A 541-nucleotide genomic window follows, 5' to 3' on the forward strand; every position below is an offset into this window, starting at 1 on the left:
CTACAACTGTGTCTATCAATAGATTGCCCTAGGGTATGACTTAGAGACACATGGTGAGATTTACATGTACATGTACAACATATTATATCAAAGTACTAGTAATCTGTTTTTGTCCCACCCTACAGGGCTCGAAATTAAAGGTGGTCCAATGGCCCCTGACCACTTAAAATTTAGGCTGGGACAACTAAAATTGGTCCGGACCTGAACCTGTACCTGAACAATTCGACCAATTTATATGCTCTTCTGAACTCCTTCAATGACAAAAAAAAACATAAATAAACTTGATAGTTAAGGTTTATTCTTTGTTTATGGCGAATGCTCAGATAAAATATAGGCAAAGATGTTTTTGTTTTCATGAACACACTGTCCTTACACAGGGACCCATTGTTAACCAGCTATTTACACATTTGAGGTCACAAATAGGCATAAAATTGGTGTGAAATTGTTTAGGTACAGTACCGGTACTGAGGGATTAGGTATTTTGGACCTGTACCTAATCAATTTTTCCGGTACAGTATCGGTACTGCGTACCGGTACACAG

Source organism: Branchiostoma belcheri, unplaced genomic scaffold (assembly GCF_001625305.1).
Source record: "Branchiostoma belcheri isolate BF01 breed outbred unplaced genomic scaffold, Haploidv18h27 scaffold2, whole genome shotgun sequence".
Classification (NCBI taxonomy): domain Eukaryota; kingdom Metazoa; phylum Chordata; class Leptocardii; order Amphioxiformes; family Branchiostomatidae; genus Branchiostoma; species Branchiostoma belcheri.